Raw genomic sequence first — 16,073 nt, forward strand, 5'->3', positions numbered from 1 at the left:
AGTGATAAAAATAATGAGCATAAAAACTGTTAGTGTGCATCTGTGTCTTCTTGTGTTAAGGTGAGGGTCCTGACACATAAACCTTGGCCAGTTATCTCTATTGAAAAATCCTAGGTATTCATGGACGTTCTTCTGAAGAAGCTCTCTCCAGACCCTCCCACAGGCGACCATGGGAAGAGAGTGGCCGTCATCGGAGCTGGCGTTACTGGCTCAGCCTCCAGACGTGCTGTCTGGAAGAGATTCTGGAACCCACCCGCTTTGAGAGGAGCAATGATGTTGGAGGCCTGTGGAAATTCTCGGTGAGTGGCACATCACTGGGACATCAATAGAAGCGAGATGGGTCCCAATGCAAATCAAATCTAATCAGTTCAAATTCAGACTTGGGAGCTAGGTCACAATAGTTCTGGATCTGGAAAGTAAAGTCTTATCTCTCTCAACACACTCATGTCCAATCACTCAAAACTGTTTCACACAAGCAGTGCTTGTCCTGAACAGGACTCCTCCGGCTCATTAAACATTGTCGTCTGCATGATAGAGCCCAGATCTCCAGGCTGTAAAGGGTGCTTATGTCAGTAATTAGCCAAAAAAAAAAAATGCACCACTGCCTCCTCCATGTAATTGAGAAGATTCTCTCCCTATTGCTCTTAAATTCTAGGAACGTGGGTTGGGGTGGTGGAGGAGGAAGAAAAATCTAGACTAGAGTCAGAAGGTCCGAGTTCTAGTCTCAACTTTTCCGGGCAGATTGATTTTAGGCAAGTCACTTTTTTCTTTCTGGACCTCAAATGCTCATTTGTCAAATACAGAGATTGGAAATTGTTACCTCTAATGTGCCTTCCAATTCTAACGAAGTATGATTCTATAATTAACTCACGTCTATTAGGCAGACACTGTAAGTTATTTCAGTGATGATTGTGTGTGTTGTGTGTGTGCTTATTGGATACTCTGTCAACTCCAAATCCAGAGAGAAAAAGTATTGTCTTTGCCATTCATGCTCATTGTGGGAGAAATAATATAATCAGAAAATATTCACTATAAAAACAATTTTAAAATTTCAAAAGCCAGGTTTGGGGAAATTTCTAGTCTTTCTGTCCTGAATCTCCCAGCCACTGTGACAGAATATAGATGATACATATTTGGCATGAAGACATTATATCATATCATTCACCTTGTAACCATATTCGATCCTGGTCTCAGTTTTTGCCCAACCTGCAACAACCAATTGCTGTAATAGACTTTATCAGTGCTAACTGAGAACACATTTGTATTCATCTCAAGAGTTTTTTCACAAAAAATTTAGGTTCCTATAACCCTGAAAGTATTATATGAGATATAAGATCATTTCCATTAGGGGATATTCAAGAGTTATTTTCTTCAAGAATTCAATGTTCTTTATTTCCATTTGCTCTGGGAGATTATGACCAGCTTAGCCTAAATCATGAAATGGTTCTCTATGACCTCGTGAGCAACAAGTAAATGCAGCTTGAGCATCTATTTCGGCAGTTTTGTGCTAGGTACTGGAATGACAAATATGTGACATAGTGACTCTACATAAATGGTTTCCAACCCATTTGGTGAAGCAAGCCATAATATAGACCCACAAGCCTTTGACAGAAAATAGGCAAAAACTCATTTGATAGAAAAACCTGTCCTGAAGTCATATGGTCAGAACACATGAGTTGAATTGATATGAGGCTATTTATAGTCTTCATTTGTCCCACTTTGCGTTTTGCTTGAGAAATTTTACTGCATTTGATTACGGAGTGCTGCGCCAGATCTCACAAGAGTGTTGTGGAGAAAAACCCAAAAATCTACAAATTTGAAAATATACCTGGCTCTAAGAGTTTCAAATAAGAGACCATAGAATTTTACCAAAACAAGGTAGCCCTTGATGATCATCAACAAACAAGAGCTTTGAGATTTGGAAGAGGGTGGACAATTGAAATGTTAGCAGGTCAAGGGAATCTCCCTGCAGAGATAGCATTTAGCTGAGACTTGATGGATGTTCTCAGACAGGGAAAGTAGAGGACCACTATGTGACACAATTCCAGAGAGTGCCATTCCCATCACAGTCTGAATGGTACCCCATAGACATGCAGTCACCGACAGTGTGCCAGTACCAGGTGGGAGAGGTTTCTAAGTAGGGGTGACCAGCCTTCCACAAAAGGCACAGAGAAGGCAATGAACATGGTGTCTTCGGGGATCTGTAAGCTAACCACTGCAGCCAGATCAGAGAGGTTATTTAAGGAAGCAATATATGACAGAGCAGTAAGATGCAAGGTCAGAAGCTGAGTTATCCATAAGAGAGGATGTCTCTTTTCCATAAGGTCACTGGGCATAAGCAGAATTCTACTCGAAGGCCCTGTGGGGATGTAAACACATACAAACATTCTGAATTTAACCCTCTCCAGACACCCCACCACTTCCTTCTTTTCTAAGAAAGGTTGCTTGGTACAATGTGTGCTCAGAGAGGGGTTTTTGAAAGATGTGTTATATAAGCTTTCATCTTGCAAGTCCTATTCCGGAAGAGAGACACCTGGTAATTCTGAACTTTTCACTGTGTGTTTTTTCTGCAAAATAAACACCAAATGGGGTTTAAACACTAGCAGGCTGAATGTGAGTGTGTTTTAAGTTTCATATACTCCAATATAGAGCCTCAGGTCCTTGAAAGATTGTAACGCTGCTGTAAGAAGAGGTTGCTCAACAAGCCGTGTACAATAGATCAGTGTCATTTTGACTGCAGAAGGGAAAACAACGAAACCAGGAACTACCTGGACTTTTATTTCACTCATTTATGCATTTATTCATTCAACAAATACATATTTGAGGACGTTCTGTATAGGGTACTATATTAGCTATAGCTGCAGATAAGAGGTACAACGGGCAGCTGGCATTTTGAAAGCAGACAGAAAACAAGTATGAGAATAACTTTAATACAAGTGAATATGGGATGAGGACGGTGAAGACAATCAGAGCTTAGGAGAGGTAGAGATGACTTCCAGCTGGTGAGAGGGAAGGCAAGGAAAGGCATGATGAAGGAGGCAAGCTTAAGGGTGTATTTAGACAGGCAGAAATGGCACCGATAAGCAGAGATGGAGTATGAAAGAAGATCGCAGCACATTGCTTAGATGCACGCACAACGTTCTTGAATTAGCCTCTGACCTTGCCCTCAAGTTCCTTATGTTCTGGTGGGGAAGATGACACAAGGACACAGTTTTAACCCAAGACAGATGGTGATAATGTGCCCACAGCTGCTCGGATCGCTAGGTCCGGGGCAAGATCTCTCAGCCAGAGGCAGAGTCTGAGCTTAATTTCCTCCTTACTGGCTCAAACCACCCCACACATTGACAAAATGAAAATGTGAGCTCTCTGGAGCAATTGTCTGTTGTTATATAACACCTTTGTTTTCCTTTGTTTGGAGAACAAAGTTTTATTTAGGGAATATTCCAATTATCTGTAGGGCACACACTCTTCCCTCCTGTCGTTATGATTGGCTGGGGTCGAGGCAAAAGAGCAGAGGTTCATTAACATCGGAAGTAATCCAAAATCTCATCGCCACTGTTTCCCAGGGCAGTCTTACATTTTTGTGGCCAGTCCCCAGCCCGCAGCTCAGCCCTCCCTCTCTTCAGGCAGCAGCTGAGAAAGCTCCTTCCCACCCCTCCTTCTCACAGCCATCGACAACAGGTACGGGCTGTGCGTGAAGGGCAGACTCAACCCTGACATCCTGCCAGGCATGAGCCGCACCCTTTTTCTGACCTTAGCAGAAATTTCAAAGTGAGGATTTAAAAAGTTAAAATCTCTGAGCTTAGCTATGTACGAGAAATACAGCAACCATGAGCAGAGGAAGTTTTGTTTTCAACTTGAGGCGAGGCACTGAAGCCTCAAACAGACCCCCAGAGACACGGTCCTCTCAGTCCTTTCCAGCACTTTGTGTCCCCCTTCAGAGGTCGTTTGGGGCTGAGGGGAGATAGATGTCTTGAATCCGGCAGCAACACACCATTCCACCCTTTTCCTTCATTTCATTAGAGTTCCTTCAGGATCTCGGGAAGCAGAGGCTGCCAGCTGTTAAATGGGCTTTCAAGGCAGCACATTGTGTGAACGCTTATCCTCTCCCTGCAACAGAGAGGAAATGTTTATTTTCCATTTAGCCTTTAATCACTTCTAGAAAAGAAGCCACTTTTCAACTACACAGTGGTTTTAAAACGAAGTGCCAAGATTTAACACAAGTTCTGAGGCTTCCGGTTTCCTGTGTTTCTTTGATAAGGAGAGAATATCACTAACTGGTGAGTTCAGTGGCTCCTCAAGCGCTGAATTCATTTACAACACAGCAGTGGTTCTCACAGGGTGCTCCCTGGACCAGCAGAATCAGCATCACCTGGGAACTTGAGGGAAATTCTCGGGCCTCCCCCAGACACGCTGAATCAGAAATACCTGGAGTGAGACCCAGGAGTCTACGATCTAAGGAGCCCTTCAGGTGATTCCGGTTACGCCAAAGTTGGAAACTACTTCAAAATAGAAGGTGAAGAGTTCACTGAACTCCATACAGCCGCTCAAATAGGCTAAAAGCTGCAGCCTCCTTTGGACCATTTAGTTGTATTTTTTAGCATGAGTATGAGATCAGAACCATGTAGGACATCAGGACTATAAACACAGAGCTAAACTGGGGGTAATTAGTATAAGGGGACTAAGGTGGAGAACGGCCAGCTCTGTGCCAGGTGCTATGCTAAAGGCTCTCCTTCCTTCCTTCCTTCCCTGCCACAGGAACACATGTCTGCTCAAAAATATTGGAGTTCCCATCTCAAGGCATGATATTCATAGGCTGAGATAATGAAAAGAGTAGAGATTCAGGGAGAATAGAAGATTGAAACCATTAATGATAGAGGCAGTATATTTAGGGGTTCTGAGTGTAGGCTTAGAACACCTGGGCTCAACTCCTGAGTCCTCAGTTCCTTACCATGTGACCTTAGACAAGCCACTTAGCCTCTTTGTTTCAATTTCCTTGTCTTTTAAAATAGAGATAATACCACTACCTGCCATTCAGAGATGTTATCAGGATTAAATGGCTGGTCTCTGCCAGAGGACACTCGTTCCAAGAGAGACTGTTGCCAGTGTGCTTGCCTAGCTCCTTCTCAGTTATTGCTTCCCTCTCACTCCCACCAAAACTTTCTACTTCACACCAGCACCTCCGCTTGTGTCACTGGTAGTGCAGCCGGTTCAAACAGCCTTAGCCCTGCACCCGGTGCCTCTTTCCTGGGCTGCTCATTCTGCTTCCCAGAATCTTAACCATCATTCATCAGTTGGCTCCAACTTATACAATGTCTCCCTCATATTTAGTCAGGTTTTGTAACCCAGGTGACGCTGATGGGAAGCGTAAAGTAGTTGGTGACCGTGTGGATTTTAAAACGAGACTTCCTGGTTTTAAATCCAAGTTCCATCCCTCATCTGCTCATTTACTTTGCCTGGGCCTGAGTTTCTCTCTTAGTGAGGTGGGATGGGCGTGGTACCACCGCAGAGGGTTACTGTGTGTTGCACAAGTGCTTAGAAGAGCCCCGGGGCAGCATTCGCACTGCGTAAATATTTGCTCTCATTATCATGCGCTGTGTGTCCCGTGACGCTTCAGCCCCTCCTGTCTTACCCGGCATGGCTACTTACCATGTATTAGAAATAATTCCTCGTCACAAAAACTTCAGTTCCTCCTAGTTCATTGTAAGTTCACCGTCCAAGCATTCACTCTGTCCCTCACACCCCCCTCAAAACGGCACTGAGTGACTTACAGGAACACCTTCTTTTTCTTCTTAGCCTCATGCTGTGAGGGGAGTTGACTACAAATGGGCTCCAGGGAATTTTGGAAGATGATGGAAAATGTTCTAAAGCTGGATTGTGGTGGTGGTTACATATAAATTTATTAAACATCATTAAACTGTTAAAAAAAAAAAAGACTAAATGTCCAAGACATATAAACCCTTTAGCAGAGGGCCTAGCCCATGGTAAGTACTCAGTAAATTCTAGCCATTATTATTATCAAAATATAAGTTCCCATCCCTTAAGTATTTTTTTTAAGGTACTAAAGTAATTATTTGGAAGTTTAATATCAAAAACCACTAAAAGGATAGAAGCATTTCAACTAGGGAACTTTTTTAAAAATTAAGATTGATATTAGGTTTAAAAAAAATAACAAAAAAGTGATTCTTCAGCACTTCTTCTGAGAATCAACTGAAACCATTACCTGTGTTTCACTAGGCCTACACCAGTTTCAAGGCCGCTACCGCCACAGCCATGACTATAGGGGCCCAGAAGCCTTCGAGGGGCAAAGGGTCCTTGTGATTGACCTGGGGAACTCAGGATCTGACGTTTCTGTCGCACTCAGTCATCTGGCTACATAGGTACATGACATAAAAGATTTGGGGAAGCCATCCTAGGCTACAACTGTGCTACTGAATCGACAGCCCGGGCACTGGGGAGGGTGTTTGCCATGTCATGCCACAAGGGATCCAACTATTCTATGTGCCCGTCAAATCAGGAGGACTTGAGACATTCTCTCCATGAAGCAAGGTAATGTGGCCCATGCTGGTAAGCAAGTATGTTCTGCTGGAACCAGAGGTAAGTGTACATGCGTAAATATATGTGTGTGCATTTTGGGCTTTAATTTTATCTTCTGATCACCTCCAAGCAAACTGTGTGCGAGTCAAGCTCTACCTTTATTTATTTAACAGTATTTCTTATCAGCTACCATGCAAGAGCTGCTGTGCTCCCCACTCTGAAGGTCTGGAAGATACACAAGATTTGGTTCTTAGTATCGTTTCTCAATTCATCAACCAGTGATCAACAAACATCTGAGACTTATGTGTCAGAACTATGCCAGACTAGAAATAAATACAGAAGTAAGTCAGACTACTTCCTGACTTCGAGGAGCAGTAATGGGTGGAGGTTGGATGACAGGTACACAAACCATGGCAAGAGGAGGTCATGAGACTTCAGTGACATTAAGTGTGGCAGTGGCAGCACTGTGAAAAGAGAACCTAACTTAGCCTGAACGAAGTCAAGGAAGACCTCCCAAAGGGCTCCAACTGAGTCATACATGACTAGTAGACCCTGAAGGAACTTAACATATTTTTAAAGAAATAGGTTCTTGATAAATAAATTCTTAAGTAGCTGTAAATAAAACCTAAGGATTTATTTTTAAGTCAAATCCCCTTGGGTTATTAGAAAGACGGTAAAATAGATAAGCAGCCAGGCTTGTCTCAGGGCTGAGGCAGCTGCCATGATTTGGGATGTGCAGCAGAGGCGCTGGGGTGGATGTGTAGGGAGGGCTGGAAAGGAGAAAGGGGACAGAGAGCAGAACTAAATCCTTGGCATCTTCTGAGCCTAATTTCAGCTAGAGGCTTAGCTACATTTCCCCCATCCAACCCAGCAACTACCGCCACCCACTCCTGCTACGGCTCACTGGATTGGCTGGTCCCTCCCAGACCCACCATCTGGGTATGAGTACGTGAAGGTTAAACCTGTCAGTCACACTTGAATACAGAGCCCTTTTGTCCCCAGATGTCAGGTTCTTATTCTTTCAACAGCTATGCACTAGCCTTCTGGGGTGCAGAGAGGGAGCTGTTCTGCCTCTACCTACCTTCAGTCATGGACTATTCATCTTGACCCACCTCTTTAAAAATGCTCCTGCCTGAATATTGAGGGAAATGTATGGAGATGTCCATAATCGTGTCATATTTGCTTACTTCTTACAGAGTGATCTTGAAACCCATGTTGCCTTTCCCACAGGCCATTATCAGTACCAGAAGTGGTTCCTGGGTCATGAGTCAGTTTTGGGATGATGGTGTAGCCGCCCCTGACACAGGAAGGGTTAATAATCACTGGAAAAAGATTGCCAACAAACTGTGACCCGGAGGTGAGAAGGCCGGTTAGCCAATGACGGGTAAGACCCCCTGGGGGGGCAACCTAAGACAGGCGGCGGCCGCCCGGGGGGCACAGATGGAGAAACAATATTGATATCAGGAGCAGGAGGGACCGTTGCCTAAGAGACCTTGCTCGCTCCAAGATAAAAATATAGGAGCACAGCAATAACATGATATCAAAACAGAGGCCAAGGGAGGGCTCCTTGAGAAATCACTAAGAATTCTTGGCTTTCGCTAATTACTTCATCTGGAACACCTGTGTATGTTTAACTGATGTAAGCAATGTATATATTGAAACACTGGTTATAATAAACTCAGAGTGGCCATCAGCCCTCTCCGCATCTATCCTGATGTGCACATTGGATTGCGACACCGACAGATGGCTATCCTTGGGACGTACTGTATGTTACCCGCTTTGCATCTTTTCTCCAGAACACCCTTCCTTCATTTGCCTCTGACTTGTTATATGTCAAGAAGATGAACATGTGGTTTAAGAGTGAGAACTATGACCTGATGTCTTTAAATGGGTACTACAAATAATACGTGTTTTATCATTCAAAAGAGTGGGGTACTCATTTCAGCTGAATTTCTTCTCTCTAGGTCTTACTTTGGTTGTCTCATTGAGACTCGAGGGGTTAAATTAAAGAATGCATAGGTGACGTGATATACCTGAGACCATGTATGGGATGAAAATCTTATTGAAATTAGTTGAGGGAGGAAAGGAGTATGGAAGAATACAAAATGGGGGTGGAGCAGGCAGCTGGATCGCCCTGACATGCAGGAATCATGTATGGTAGCCAGAAGCCATAGTGTAGAATTTTGAGGGCTGAGCCAACTCATAAATTGTTTTTCTGAGGAATATCTTGTCCATGTTTATGGGTAAATGGGGATAGCAATAATAATACCTACTCCTCAAGTCTGTTGTGGTATTCAATAGGATAAAAAATATAAGAATTACTTTGTAAACTATAAAGCTTTACAAATATTGGTTCTTATTAGTCTCAAATTTTCTGATATGCTTCTAAGGAGTAATTAACAAAGTAGTGTTAATCAACATTTCTGAGCAAGTAGGAAGTCTCAAAATGAATGTACACACCTCCTCTGCCACCGATGGGGTGACATCTCTGCAGGACAGTCAGGAAGCACGGAGCACGCAGAGCAATGGAGAGTCACGGAACTGATGGAGCCTGTATAACTGGTAAGCTTGTTTATTTACTTCTCTATAGAGACAGAGCCCAACACCTACTCATTAGAAAGGCATCCTAGGGAGAAGAATCAGTATATCAATAGAAAAGAAAAATATTTAAGTGGGTAAGGAAAGAAAGGATTCATTAGAAATTTCACCTTTTGGCCCATGCTAGCAAAAGTGTTTCCTTGTGTTTAGAAAAACGGATTAAGGAAAAGTAAGAGAAAGTGTAAATGGGAATAGTAAATGCCAGGTTTAATAGACAAACCCTGACTCCATTGCACTTACCCCACCTAAGCTGGCAGACTTCCATATTCTAAGGGAAAAAATGTTGATTTCATGCATTTAAAATTATGTTTAATGTAATAAAGTTCCGAAGCGTGAGCTAGTTAAGATATTTTGTCTTGTAAGAGTAACTGCAAGCTATATTTTGGCTTTGTCCTTTAGACAATTAAAACATAATTTTGGGGAGCTGCCCCAGTGGCACAGCAGTTAAATGCACACGTTCCACTTCAGTGGCCCGGTGTTCGCCGGTTCGGATCCCAGGTGCGGACATGGCACCACTTGGCAAAAGCCATGCTGTGGTAGGCGTCCCACATATAAAGTAGAGGAAGATGGGCACGGATGTGAGCTCAGGGCCAGTCTTCCTCAGCAAAAAGAGGAGGACTGGCAGCAGATGTTAGCTCAGGGCTAATCTTCCTCAAAAAAAACCCAAAAACATAATTTTGGAAATCCATTCATTCTGAAAACTGAGTTGCCTCCTGGAAAGGATTCCAGTTACCCTGAGGTGTTGATGACACCTCTCATGTGGGGAAGGGTGGGGGAGGAAAACAGGTTTTGCTGTTACCTACTTTTGGCCACCTTATAAGATAAAAGAAGAAGTTGCAGAATTATAGAGGTCAAGAACAGTGTAGAAGTATAGAGACAAATTCTAAGACTTATAAAGTTTCTTAGTGTTTGAGATAGTTGTAGGAAATTCCAGAATCCCTGAAGGAAACTTAAGTCAAAATGAGGAATATTATCCAAAAGAAAAAACCATCATTTCTAGAATTTTGGCAACTGAAGTGCAGTATCCAAGTTGTATACTTTCTCTTGTGACCACAAGCCAACGAAAGGAAACCAACTGTGGCAATGAAACATCCCGCAGAGCTGACTGGGTTTCCTCATGTAGGATGAGACCTTAGTTATAGGAACAGGTCACTTATAATAAGGCACTCTTTTCAGTGCTTTACAGATAATTGTTCATTTAATCCTCACACCAACCCTACAAGGTAGAGTCTATATTATCCCCATTTTAAACGTAAAGAAACAAATATGGAGAAGTAGCGTCTAGTAAGGGATGGAGCAAGGTTACAAACTTTGGCTAACTGGCTGCAGAGTCAGCTCTCTTAACCACTTTATTATGTCTAGGAATTAGTTTTATTCTCGTCTATTTGGTGAGTCTCCAAATAACATAAGTGCCCATAAGAGAACCTTCAAGTTTCAAGGGGCCCAGAGAGTCAGCTGAGACAGAAATTCTTAAAGATTGTTATAGGCAATAGGACAAGAATTGCCTAAAAGAAAAGGGTTCAGTGGTCCTCATGCTGCTATTTAACTGCTCAAATTTGGTTTCAATGCTGCAGACTGTTGAAGATATTTCTTGTAAATGAGGTACTTGATAGCAAGGCCCTCTGTCTCTTGTTTCTGTACAGTATCCTGAGGAAAGAGCCTGTGTTCAATGATGAGCTCCCATCCCACATCCTACGTGGCACCGTGTCCATCTCTGTGAAGGAGTTCACAGAGACCTCAGCCATGTTTGAGGATGGGACTGTGTTTGAGGCCATTGACTCTATCATCTTTGCAACAGGCTATGATTACACCTACCCCTTCCTTGATGACTCCATCATCAAAAGCAGAAACAATGAGGTCAGCTTGTTTAAAGGCAGTTTCCCCCACTGGTGGAGAACCAAACTTGGCTGTAATTGGCTGTGTCCAGTCCCTTGGGGCTGCCATCCCCACAGCTGACCTGCAGGCCCACTGGCCAGCTAAAGTGTTTGCAAGGAGGTGGGGCCATTCTGTTTTTCATTCATTTAGTCAATGAACATTTATTGGATAACTACTTTATCCAAGCACTGTACTAGGTCCTAGGAACATAAAGGGAACCAGACAGACATGCTCCTTGACCTCACAGAGTTTAAAATAGAGTAGTGGGAATGCCACAATAGGGGAAGGTTTAGGGTGTTCTGGTGAGGGGAGTTGGGCAATGAGTTATTCCGTGAAGAGGGACCAGCATGAGGAAAGGCATAACAATGAGGAACAGCATGGAGTATGTGAGGAACTGGAAACATTTTGGTATAAGGGAATATAAAGCAGAGGCAGAGTGTGGCAAGAAATGGAGGAAGAGACCAGAGCAAGGAGGGCCTCATAAGCTGTGTTAGGGGGCTTAGATTTCTTGTAGGGCAGTTGGGGAGGACTTTGCAAAGCTTTAAGCAAGAGGACAGCAATGGGTCACTGCAATGTCAAGGTACATTGCAAAAGTTGGAAGGGCCCCCAGTGGGTGCCAGGGGCCTGCTGGAGACCTTCTTGGTGTCAGCCTGTGTCAGAATAGCAATGTCAGGTCACTCCTACTCTATTGACAGTCTTCTCCCCCTCCCTCCAATCTAGACCCATGGTCTCCAGGGGCTACCAGTATGCTTATGTGAGGAAATCAAGAATATGAAGATTACATGGAGAAAGACAGTGTCTCAAATACATTGATTTCAATTTACTCCAATCACATTGATCATCATTGTTATTGAAAGTGTCTCGAACCTAAGGGTTTGAGAATCTTGGCCAATATAAGTATACTTTACCTAACATACTATCCATAAAAACTTAGACTATAGGTAATGAAGAAAATGTTACAATCATAGAGTGTGTGTATGTTTTCTAAAAATGTTGTGAATAAATAAACCTCCATTTCAAATGTATCACGAAGGATCATTATTTAAATAAACACTCTCATAAAATCTTTTATAAGGGTGCTCCCCTGTAAAATACTTCTACTGTCTTTTATCTCTTGAAAGGCACAATAGTGCCAAGCATCTGAGGTTTTATGGGAAGATTGGATACAGTTCATACACCAAAAAAATTTACATGAAACAAAGGCTTCATTTATGCATTTCAGCAAATATTTGTTGAGCACCTGCTATGTGCCAGGCTCTGTCTTGGCACTTGGAACACAACATCCAGCAAAACAGACCAAAATTCTGGTCTCTTACTTTCCAGTGGGGGCCCAGCAAACACCTGACCACAGGGTACTACCAGGCTGAGAGAAGATGCTAGTAGTGACTGGGAAGCGTTCATGTACTGTGAATGTCATAATAACTTCCTGCCATTGTCACAAAGGCAAATGAACTACTAACAGCAACCAGATAAGCCCTCCACTGATGTAGTGAAATTTGCAAGAAACTGAAAGTTTTCTGCTGCTCCTTAAAATATCCTCCCTGGCTGCAAGCTGATGTTGGAAAACCTATGCTTCCTTCCATTGTCCTGTTTTAATTGCCGTGTACCTTAGAGTGAATTATTTTACCAGATTCTTTCTTGAGAGACTTCTTAATAAGAAGATGCAGAAAAGAAACATGAAGAAACTGTTAAGCTATTATGTGCATGCAGTGTACCTGAGGCTTGTTGAGGATTAGGCCCTCCATAATGTCACAGAAATATAAGATTGGGTGATTTGAAGATATAAATTTGTCTGCTGTCGCTCTCCGACTGCAGGCCAGCTTCACTATTCCCAGAGCAGGTTTGTTGACTTCTCAAGTCTTTGTTTCTGAAAATTGCTATTCTGCTAAAGCTACCAAAGGCAGCTCCTCTTGCTACAAAATCTTTTAAGGATATAATTCAGAAATACTGAATGATATTCATCATGTGTCATTATATACTTCTGATTTATTTGTCTTTTTCAATATTTCTCTCTTCATTTCCTTCCTAGACTCATATACCTTGCCAACTACAAATGAAATGATGGATAACATTGATGAGAAAGTGGAGAAGAAACTCAAGTGGTAAGAGATTCTACTTGCTTGGGTAGGCTCCGTGGCCGAGTGTTTAAGTTCGCGCGCTCCGCTGCGGCGGCCCAGGTTTCGGACGCTGGGCGCGGACATGGCACCGCTCGTCAGGCCACGTTGAGGCATCCACATCCCACAACTAGAAGGACCTGCAACTAAGATATACAACTATGTCCCCGGGGGGGGGGGGGGGGGGGGGAGTTGGGAAATAAAGCAGAAAAAAAAAAAGAGAGAGATTCTACTTGCTAATGAAATAAATCCTAAAATTTGTCTTGATATATAGGAAAACGTTAATATATTGTATTATATTGTCACTAGTCAAAGTTCACATTTTTGGAACATTTGCTATAATCAAGCAGTATTAGATGGACAAATAGTAGTCATTACACTTCTTCTGTCTAACTCTAGAGCAGAAGTTCTCAATAGGGGTGATTTTGCCCCCCAGAGGACATTTGGCAAAGTCTGAAGACGTTTTTGGTCTTTGCAAGTGAAAAGGACATGCTAATCTAATCTCATGGGTGCAAGCCGGGGATGCTGCTAAACATCCCACAATGCAGAGGACAGTCCGCCTAAACAAAGAATTATCCAACTCGAACTGTCAATAGTGTGGAGACTGACAGAGGACTCTAATGCTTTCTCCAAGAGCTCCTTTTCCACCAGCCGCATGTCTGTCAGCAAGTCAGCGAGCTGGAAACGGAACAGTGGCAGTGCTGTAATAAGAGCACCAAATGAAGAATTTTATCGAGTTCACCTGCCCTAATATTTTCTCCTAAAAGATTATTCACATCTAATTCATCCAACTACACCATAAATGGGATTTATAGAAAGGCATTTAAGTAGCTAGACAAATGTAATTTTTTCATATTAATTACTTCTATAAAAGTAAATCCTTTTCAAATTACATATGGAAATTTGTTGAAAGAATAGTTAGATAATGGATCACACTTAACGGATGAATAAGTGACTGTCTAGGAAGTTTCTTTCCTCTTTCAAGCCCCCAACGTGTCATTCATTGAATGCCCCAAGGTGGTCGCTGGCTAAGGACCTAGACAAAAGAAGACGTGGAATCCTCGAACTCCACAAAACTCCCCTGCGCTCCTCCAGTTCCCGGGACGGCTCTGTGACGGGGGCCCTGCTGTGTGCCAAAAGTCAGCAGCTCACTCCACTTACTACCCTTTATGTTAGAGGCTAACAGGAACAAAGAGGAGGAAAAAGAGGGGCCTCAGCGTCAATCTTATTGCGTAAATGGTAGGCTGCTCTTCAGGGTTCCGAAAAGCAAATGAGCCCATGTGCCAACTAAAAAAATGAAACAATTTATATTAGCGAATTGCAGCAATATTAAAACCATGCATAAATCCAATGTTAAACACATGGATGTAAGAGTTTAACATTGAGGCAGATCCTAAGCGAGGTCAGATAAGGAAGACTCACGTGTTGAAGGGCAAAACAAGTTAATACGTCAGCTTGAGACCCTAGAGTCGGTTTACTCCAGGCCACATGACCAGAGGCAAAAGTCCGAAGTGATCTCAAACTTGGATAGAGATTAGGAAGGAGGGAAAAAAAACAGCTTACTTAGTTCATTTACTGCCAAAGAATAAATGATAAATTCAATGTTTGGAAAAGAAAGGAGTATGGATATTACTGGAGGTGCTAACTAAAATACTACTTCTCTGAGATAGAAAATGTGCTTCTATTTGCAACTGTGACACTTATTCTAATATATTGTTTTCTTTTATCGGGTTTGGCCAGAGGCAGACTTTGAAGACAGATTACATCACACACGTGGATGAGCTGGGCTCCTACATAAGGGCCAAGCCTAACATACCGTGACTCTTCCTCATGATCCCCAGCTGGCCCTGGAGGTGTACTTTGGTCCCTGCAGCAGCCCATACCAGTTTCAGCTGATGTGACCAGGGAAGTGGAATGGGGCCAGAAATGCCATCCTGACCCAATGGGATCAGACAGTAAAGCCCCCCAGGACAAGAGCTGTCAGTCAAGTTCAGAGACCCCAACCCTTTTACAATTTGCTCAGAATACTTTCATTCCCAGTGCTTCTTCCAGCTGTTTTGCTAACATTTTATTAATGAGAAACTCCTTTGAGTATCAGAGTTTAGCCTAGAAGTTTAATTACAGATATGTACAGTCATGCACTGCATAATGACATTTTGGTTAACAACAGATTGCATACACAACAGTAGTCCCATAAGATTAGCACCATGTAGCCTAGGCATGTAGTAGGCTATACCATCTAGGTTTGTATAAGGACACTCTATGACGTTCACACAATGAGAAAATTGCCTAATGAGGAAATTGTCTAATGACGCATTTCTCAGAACGTATCCCCATGGTTAAGTGACATGAGACTGTATACACATGTGTACAAGTATAAAATCTCAGAGCTCCTCTTTCCCTTCCTGCAGATGTGAAAATGAATCCTGGCTTATTTAACTCAAAGTCTAAATAAAATTGAAAATATTCAGTCTCTCCCTTTCTAATGAGAATCTATACTCTAAAAGGTTTTTCACATGCTGAGTCGGCAAGCTTGGAGATGTTTGAGATAAGGAAGAATATGAGAGGGTGAATCAGAGTGAGCACAGATTTGCAGGCTGAACAAAGTTTAATGAACTTTTATTTTTTAAATATACTTTTTGGTCAGGAAGATTGACCCTGAGCTAACATCTGTTGCCAATCTTCCCCTTTTTTTTTAATTCTCCCCAAAGCCACAGTACATAGTCATATATCCTAGTTGTAGGTCATTCTGGTTCTTCTATGTGGGACGCCACCACAGCATGGCTTGATGAGTGGTGTGTAGGTCATCCCCAGGATCCAAACCGGCAAGCCCCAGATGCTGAAGCGAAGCACACAAACTTAACTACTCGGCCATGGGGCCAGCCCCTAATAAACTTTTTAAAGGGTGTTTTATGATGGGGAGAATTGACATCACAACAATGTGGAATC

General features: G+C 42.7%; 1 pseudogene; it reads left to right on the forward strand.

The window, feature by feature from the left end:
• The first annotated feature begins 120 nt into the window (after positions 1-120).
• LOC103550808 (putative dimethylaniline monooxygenase [N-oxide-forming] 6) lies at positions 121-15,591 on the forward strand (annotated as a pseudogene).
• Positions 15,592-16,073: the final 482 nt, after the last annotated feature.

This window comes from Equus przewalskii, chromosome 23, assembly GCF_037783145.1.
Source record: "Equus przewalskii isolate Varuska chromosome 23, EquPr2, whole genome shotgun sequence".
NCBI lineage: Eukaryota > Metazoa > Chordata > Mammalia > Perissodactyla > Equidae > Equus > Equus przewalskii.